This window comes from Piliocolobus tephrosceles, chromosome 13 (genome assembly GCF_002776525.5).
Source record: "Piliocolobus tephrosceles isolate RC106 chromosome 13, ASM277652v3, whole genome shotgun sequence".
Lineage (NCBI taxonomy): Eukaryota > Metazoa > Chordata > Mammalia > Primates > Cercopithecidae > Piliocolobus > Piliocolobus tephrosceles.
Window position 1 is genome coordinate 86496836 of NC_045446.1, and position 8519 is coordinate 86505354.

The 8519-nt window shown below is 38.2% G+C and overlaps 1 pseudogene; it reads right to left on the reverse strand.

The window, feature by feature from the left end:
- Nucleotides 1–1734: 1734 nt before the first annotated feature.
- LOC113220909 lies at nucleotides 1735–3226 on the reverse strand (annotated as a pseudogene).
- Nucleotides 3227–8519: the final 5293 nt, after the last annotated feature.

The window sequence follows — 8519 nt, forward strand, 5'->3', positions numbered from 1 at the left end:
GTTGTGCACATGTACCCTAGAACTTAAGGTATGATTTAAAATAATAATAATAATAATTAAGATGCAATTTCTGGTTGTGTCCAATTCATCTTCATTAACCTTGTTTAAGTTCTTTCGGCTTTTGCTTGTATTTGAGGACCTCATTTCTTATCCTCTGAGGCTCTGACATTGAGTGTCTTGCCATAATCTAATTGCCAGAGGGAAAGATTTTTGCCATTGTTGGTCTTTATCTCAAATTGGCAGTTTAAAAAAAAAAAAATGAATGGGCATTTTGGCGCTTTCCTTTTCTATTTCCTTGGTCACAGCTACCTTGGGTTACACTTACAAGGGGAATTGTGTCAGAAAGTCTAATTTCTTTTAAGACCAGGTTGGGTCTTTTTTTTAATTCCTCTCTGGTTTATCAGAATCCATCAAATGTGTCATAACTTTGTCATTGCTTGTTTAGAGTTCTGTTTATGAGCACACAACTCCAAAGAGGTACTTTATCTTTCTTAAACACGTGGTTATCTCTAAAATGTTTAACCTTTGCACCTGGCTATGCTCTTTCTAGCTTCACTTTGTCTTTAGTTGTTATATTTTGATTCATAGGTGTGTATTTGTGGGTGTACATGTATATTTCTGTATGTGTGTTTCTTTTTCATCTTAAATTATTTAGTCTCTGCTAAGCACATTAGTCATTATCATTACTAAATTAAATAAGCAGGAGGCCATTAGCTTGGGGCTGTCTTGTACTTTGCATTTCTATGTAACAAGTTACAACCTCACAGAGTAGGTAAACAAACTGAAACCTAACTTGGAAGTATATTTTTTGTAACAAATAGTTAGTTTTCAGCAAATCCATAGCATCTGAGCTCAGCCATTCAAAGGCAACCCAACTGATTAGACCATGCTCAAATAAAGCAAATGCCTTATCACACCATGTTCCAATAAAGCAGAAACCTAGCTGTAGCCAATCAGGTGATTTCTGTATTTAGCTTCTGTGTTGGGCTTATAAAAGCTAACTACTCGCATTGCTGGGTGGATCTCTCTAAATCCCTTTTGGTTCTGAGTTCTGCCCTATACTTGAATTCCCCTTTGCTTAAATAAGCTCTGTTTAATTAGTCTAAAGTTTTAACATCATTTAAATATCTGACTTTATTAAAAACTATTTTAAAGACGTTTTCTCTCTCCTGCTATAAAAATATGGTAAGCAGTTTGCTTTAAAAAGAACTGTAAATGAACATTATGGTTTCCTGTCACTAAACTAATATGCACCTCAGCAATAACAGTTTGTAAACAAGTAAGACAGTAGGCTGAAGACAGATTCAAATGACCTTGCCCTTAAAAATGCTGAGCTATGGAACTGGCTTTCTCTATGCTTTGTTTCTCCATATCGTAACATATGTACAACTAAAAGCACTGATTTAAAAACTAAATAGTGCTAGACTCTGCTCTATTAGTTTAAATAAATGCAATTTACTTTTAGCATTATATTCAGAAAAATTCTTAAGCCTCAAAGTCTCCAATAACTTAAATACGGAATTAGCTAACTATCCTAAGACACATCTGACAGACGTAATGCCTTATTTAAAGATAGGTTCCCCAAACCTGCTGTTAGAACCTACACATACATAGAAAACTTTGATAGTCACTCATTGTTCACACAGTTTTACTCTTCAGGCAGTCCTTTGCTATTGGTCAGCTTTAGGCCAGAGGCTAGCAGGAAACTATATGGGGCACCAGGTTCACCATCTCTTAAGCTGCTGTTGTTCTCTTCTTTTCTGAAGGTTGTATTGAGTCAGGCTTCACCTATGCCAAGACAGTAACATGAATACTTTTATTGTGCTGTTCTTCAGGCTTTTTCTGAGTCAGCATTTCTCTCTGGCTGTGTTACCTACATAAGAATTCCAAGGAGGAAAACTAATTGTGTGAGGGTCTTTTATAGTAGGTTAGTCAAACAAAGGAGTGCATACCTTAACACTGTCAACCACTTTCCTTTCAAAAAATGAAATAATACTGCAGCTTTGGGATTTGGGGGATTTCCATATCTGTCTTGTAGAAAACTCTCCTTGCACACATTAATACTTGCCAGATATAATTATGGCTCCACCTCCACTTTGCAAATGCTCTCTTTATATCCAGTTCACCTGAGGTGGGATCAATTAGCAGTGTACGATGGGAATATCAAACACCAATCATAGATATTCACTGTCTGAATAGTTATTGGGGATGTAAGCTGTAAACATAAATATGCCATTTTGAAGAAGTCCATGTCATATACCAATATTAATCTGAGCCACAGTAACTCAGAATGGTAATGAAAGGCAAAGCCGCCTGGGCTTCTGGGTTGGGTGGGGGCTTGGAGAACTTTTCTGTCTAGCTAAAGGATTGTAAACACGCCCATTAGCACGCTGTAAAAGCGTACCAATCAGCACTCTGTAAAATGGACCAATCAGGATGTGGGCGGGGCCAAATAAGGGAATAAAAGCTGGCCAAGGGAGCAGGCAGCTGCAATCTGTTGGGATCCCCTTCAGCAGTGTGGGAGTTTTGTTCTTTTGCTCTTCACAATAAGTATTGCTGCTGCTCACTCTTTGGGTCCGCAATACCTTTACAAGCTGTAACACTCACCAGGAGAGTCTGTGGCTTCACTCCTGAAGTCAGTGAGACCAAGAACCCACAGGGAGGAACAAACAACTCCGGAAGCACCACCTTTAAGAGCTATAACACTCACTACGAAGGTCTGCAGCTTTGCTCCTTAAGTCAGCAAGACCGTGAAGCCATCGGAAGGAAGAAACTCCGGACACATCTGAACATCTGAAGGGACAAACTCCAGACACACCATCTTTAAGAACTGTAACACTAACTGCGAGGGTCCGTGGGTTCATTCTTGAAGTCAGTGAGACAAAGAACCCACTGGAAGGAGCCAATTCCAGACACAGTAAGATGGCTGCTCATAGATGCCTGGACTTTTGCTGCACAACCATAGCAATTTCTGCAAGAAGCGAGTATTCCAGGTAGAACAGTCCCTCAGAAGCATGTGCCATTTGTTAACTGTGCTGCTGGGGCAGGGTATGCAGGCTTAGTTATTATTATTATTATTTTTTTTAAAAAAGCATTTTTGGGAATAGAAGGCAGCTGTGTTTTTTTGAAGGGTGTAAGGAGAACTGATTTTTACATCCCCCATTATGCTTTCGCCATCAGATCATTAGTGTACAGAGATTGTAGACGTGCTTCAGAAAGGGTTCATAATGTATACTCCAAACATAAATTTAGTTGTCTGTGTCATCAGACTCTTTCCTCTTCAGCCCATGGGGCAGCATGCAGTGCAGTGCACTTCATCCTGGTACCTTCAATGCAGAACTCCAAGAGCATCTCCCATAGCAATGCCAGCCCAATTCCTTCCATGCCCTATACCAACCCTATCCTTGTCTGTATTTTCTAGGCACAATATTGATAGCAGATTAACGGACAGTCTTATTTTTCAGGGTATCAGGTTTGCCTTGCTTCTGTATTGAGCTCTAAGGGACCTACAGAAGAAGGACATTCAGAGTAGCCATGCATTTTTACTGCCCTGCTCAGTTGCCATCTCCTGTAGCTGGCAGAATCTGGGTGATTGATTCCAAACACATATCCCTTATTTCTATGGCTAAACAGTTCTGAGTGTTTTGTGACCAGAGACTTCTGAACCAGTTTTTAGCTTTAGTTAAATACAGACACATTTTCATTTTCATTTGGATGGATATTCAAGAAGCTGATCTGTATTGCTCTCTGGTTTTCAACATAGCCAAAGCTTAATCGAAAGTTGAAAGTGCTCAGGTAATTCAGCCATGCACTTTGAGTGCCATAATACTCTTAGGGACTGGGTCCCTAAAGTGATCGTTTTCTAAAGGTAGGATCTGCCTGGTTTGGAACAAGATTTGCTGCTATAGCATCTGAGTAATGGACCCACTCCAAAATTCTAGTATCTTTCTTTACAACTTTCTATCCCCAGAAAATACCTCCATTTTCAAGGAGTTTATTGCTTCTTTTGGAAGCTGAAAGTATTTTTGCAACAAATTGTCTTAAAACATTAGACTATATCTGAGTTTATAGTCAAGCTTAGGATATTATAATATTCCCACATTTGCTACCAAATGCCCTTCCGTTTTCAGGAAAATGTTCTCTCTCAGAAGTTCAGAGCCTGATAAAAAGGACCTTCAAAATAACCTTCTGTGATATGTTTGCTCTCTCTTCTTTTTGAACCTTCTGCCACTCGGTTTCTATCTATCTGGGAGTGTTTGTAAACATTTGCAAAATCTCTCCTTAAATGGAGACTTAGTATTGCCCACTGTTGTTTTTCTCATTATTGTTGTTATTCTTAAAGTTAAAATTGATTATTACCATTTTTCGTCTGTCTATGCTATTTTTCTCTACGGAGTCTTGGCTATGATTTAAAAACCGGTAAGCTTGATTTATTGGAGTTTTGAATAGTCTGTACATAGTGCAGCCATGATCTATAAAAATATTTTTAGTAATCTTGAGTAAGATCTCAATAGGCAGCAAATATAAAATTCTCCATAATCTTTGAGGACAAGAGAGGAAATATAGTTTGTTTTCTTCTAAATTAATTTAAATTCGTCCCTAAAACCCCATTTGCTAAAATGGTGAGATAAGTCAAATCTCAATTTTATTTTTGGAAATGCTTTTTCACAGTCTACACTTCATAATAATATGGGAGTTGGAGGCATCTAGCCGAGAATGTATAAAACAAAAGAGAAACTTGTTAGTCCTTGGTTGTGTCTTGTTCCATCTGTTGCTTGATGCTACTGTCGAGGCTGATTCCTTGCCATCATCTGGGCACTAATCCCTGGGTAGAATCACAAACACTGCTTAAGAGGTAGTGCTTTCCCTTGCCTGATGACTGGACTATGGAGAATTTCATTGATTCTCAAACTTCAGTGCCTAATTACTGGTTACAGCTAACATACCTACAATTGATGACTAAATATAAAAAAAGGTTTAGGTCTCTACTATTCATAGAAACCTTCAAATTTCCCAAACTCATCCTTTTCTTCAGGGTTAAATCTCCTTTTGCTTCTCAACTCCTAGAATCAGGCTCTTTGACTTTCTTCTCTGCAGGAAAAGACCCTAGTCTTAAACAATAGAGCAGATGTCTCCTTTGGGTGACTGGCAACTTCTGTTTCTCACTTGCAATCCAAAAGCTAATAACAATGTCCGAAGGAGAGAACCTTGAGTTTTTGCCATATATAAGGGAAAAATCTCTCTTACTCTTTTGCATTTTGTTCAATGACAAGAAGTGAATATTAAAAATTTAGTGCATTTTCCTACCAAAGTATTAATTCACTGTACTTGTTTTCGTGAAGACACATAGTATCATACTACACCATCTTCACCCTTCTCACCATTGCATTTCTGGACTGTGGAGTACATTGTAGGCATTAGCAAATACTTAGGTTGAATGTTGGGCTTTTCTTTAGACTGCTTTTATCTTGTACATAGACAAATCTGCAGTGAAGGAACAAGTCTGCATTTAGGAAGAAGCTACAGTTACAGATTTCCTATCTTTGGTCATAGTTTAATATGTAAACATTCTTCATTTATAAATACTTAATCTATTTTTAGACACTATAGAATTAATAACATTAAATACGATAGACAAAAACCCTTCCTTCACGGAATTTACATACAAATGGGGCAGTCAGGACATAGATACTAAACAGAATAAATAAATAAATTACATAGGATGACGGGTGGTGGTAAGTGCTATAGAGAAAACTAAAGAAGAGTTGAGGGAGATAAAATGAAAAAAAGGAAGCTGAATTCTTTTTTTTTTTTTTTTGAGATAGAGTCTCTGTCACCTAAGCATGAGTGCAGTGGTGCGATGTCGGCTGATTGCAACTTCTGCCTCCTGGGTTCAAGCGATTCTCCTGCCTCAGCCTCTTGAGTAGCTGGGATAACAGGTATACGACACCATGCCTGGCTATTTTTTTGTTTGTTTGTTTGTTTGTATTTTCAGTAGAGATAGGGTTTCGCCGTGTTGGCCAGGCTGTTCTTGGACTCCTGACTTCAAGTGATCCGTCCGCCTCCACCTCCCAAAGTGCTGGGATTACAGGCCTGAGCCACCGCGACCGGCTGGAAGCTGAAATTTTTAAAGGAAGGCACAGGAGTACCTTAATTATTGGAAGGAAGTCATTTGAGCGAAAATCTTCAGAAAGTGAGGGAATGAGCCATATGTAAAATTTCTAGTTACAGGGGAAATAAAATACTGAGCCACGAGGCAGAAGCATGCCTGCTTGTTTGAAACATGGAAAAGAGACCTGTTTGATTGGAACAGATGAATTGAAGAAGACAGCGATAGGAGGCCACAGTCAGAGGTTAAAGTGGGCTGGATTAGGTAGAGGCCTGCAGGTCAGATAAGGACACTGGCTTCTTATCTCAGTGAAACAATAAGCCATCATATGATTTGGGAAAAAGAGAGACATGATTTGATTTAAGTTTTAAAAGCATCACTCTGGTTGCTCTGCTGAGAATAGAGTGTTTGAGTTGAAAAGCAGGGCAGAAGCATGGGATCTGTTAGGAGGCTGCTGAAACAAGCTGAGTAATTGATGATGGCAGCTTGTACCTGGGGTGTATCTGAGCAGGTTGTGAAAAATGGTAAAATCCTGGATCTGTTTTGAAAGTACAGCCAAGAGAAACCTAAAGCTTTAATAAACAAATTCAAGTGAATGGGTTCATACTCTCCTCTCATGGTTTTGCATTCTTAATTATACTTCCCCTGTATTTCTCAATGAAAGCATGAAAATAGAAATGACTGATTAAGGTGGGCCTGTGAATTAGCTGTTAAAATGCCTGTATCAAAGGGTTATGTGATATCCAAGTCAGTAATGGTTTACTCAGGAAGAATAGAAAGTTAAACCTTTCACTGAATTCTTGGTTTGCTGTACCATTTAAATATCACTGTGAGTTTTACAACATCGCAACACAAGCGTTAGTGGTGGATGAATGCTTGTGGAGCTGCAGCACAGCGTGAATTCTTCCTAACACCTATTGGGTTATATACTGCAGTATCCATAAAAGAATTCCAGCTAGTCCAGTCATTACTCTTGAGAATGAGAAAACACCTACTCCCCTTAAAATAATAATAAAGAACAGTGGGATACGAAGTCCCATTAAGAAGATCACATGCAGGACTCTGCTTTACTAATTTGCAGAATAGAAAACATGCTTCAGTGAAATTTGTCAGAGGAATGCCACATGGGGCTTTTTCCCATATCATGAGAAATTAATAGACAATCAAAGAAAACCAGAAGGCTCCCATTTTTGTTTTTTTGTAGATTCAGAACTAGGCACTCATTTATTTTTGTAGTTTTCTCTTAATAGTCCAGTAGTTTCTGCTATGCAGTAATTTCATTAAAGCTTTGATCATACCACTAATATGAACTCAAGATTTCTGCAAAGGCTTCATTGCCCTAAAGAGTCACTAATTGGCCAAATGGCTTTTAGAGTTTTGCTTGGATTCATTGCAGTATAAGTAAAAATTAATTACCCCCACAGTTTCTACAATACCATAATATAAGGGTGTCAAAACTTGTCTTTCTAAATGGCATTTCTTAGTATCACACCGGATATAGGGTTGGCTATAAATGTGATTTGTGGAAACCATTAATGAAGTACTAGACCTAATTGACTTCTTTTAGCTTTATGACAACATAAAAATGTTCTGCACTAGTGACGATAATTCTTTTGATGTTCTCTGGTTGGAAATCCATAGCTGCATATTTTTCCAATGAGGCAAGACTTCAAGTTTCTTAGAATTTGAAATGCAGCTGTACCTAAGGAACAATATAGCAGACATGACTATTTTGATTTTTATAATTATTACCATCATTATCTTTATCTTCTCTGCCTGCTGAGCTCTTGGTATGTTTGTATCACTCTATTAAGCCTTGTTGTATAAACTGTGCACCAGGAATGAAGCATAGCAAATGGTTGGTGCACACTATTGAATGTTTAACCACTGACAAAGCTGATCTACAACAAGAGCTTTAGTATCAGCAGGCCTGTGTTTTCTTCATAAATATGAATGATCTAACACTCTAAGCAAGATCCATTATTCTACCTTTAACGCTTTGCTTTGGTTATTAATTCTATAGTGTCTGAAAATGGATAAAATATTTATAAATGAAGATTGTTTTACATATTAAACTAGGACCAAAATTAGATACTGTGTAACAGTCCTCTGTCTTTTGACCATTCTTTTCATGCTCTTTTAAAAAACATTGCTAATTAACCAGGCATGGTGGTATGTTTGTGTAGTCTAGCTACTTGGGAGGCTGAGGGGAGAGGTGGGAGGAATCACTTGAGCCCAGGAGTTTGAGGCTGTATTGCCCTATAATTGCTCCTGTGAATAGCCACTGTACTTCAGCCTAGGCAACATACCGACACCGCTTTTCTAAACACACACACACACACACACACACAGACACACACACTCCAGAGCAAAAATACTGCTAACAAAAGCAGACCAGTTGTTTGTTGGT